This window comes from Phalaenopsis equestris, unplaced genomic scaffold (assembly GCF_001263595.1).
Source record: "Phalaenopsis equestris unplaced genomic scaffold, ASM126359v1 Scaffold000043, whole genome shotgun sequence".
Taxonomy (NCBI): domain Eukaryota; kingdom Viridiplantae; phylum Streptophyta; class Magnoliopsida; order Asparagales; family Orchidaceae; genus Phalaenopsis; species Phalaenopsis equestris.
In genome coordinates, this window is record NW_018164485.1 from 63,041 (window position 1) to 63,460 (window position 420).

Here is a 420-nt window from a genome sequence, read left to right on the forward strand (position 1 = left end):
AAGCAAACTCCTCGAAGTTCCTCTGAATCTCTTCCTTTCTTTACAGCACACAAAATTCTTCTTCGAAGCAGCAAGAAGGAAGAAATCTCTCACTTTCCCTCCACTCTTACAATCTCTCGAAGAATTCCTCACAATACTAACTTTAAATTAAACTCTCTACACTACAAACAACAAAAGCTCAGTAGACACCACCACGGGGCTTTCCTTGTTTTTTCGGTCCAAATATTTCTCTTAAAGTTGTAGAAGAGTATTTCAAGAGTTGCCTAAGGGTCCCTTAAAAAATCATCCACATTCAATGCACCTGTTACGAGAACCGCCGTTCTCGCCGTCGGCGACCTTGATGGCACCAGCAGCAGCCTTTTAGAATATTTGATTCTGGACTCTCGGGAAAAACTCGTCGTCGGCGCCCCCCGGGCGCCC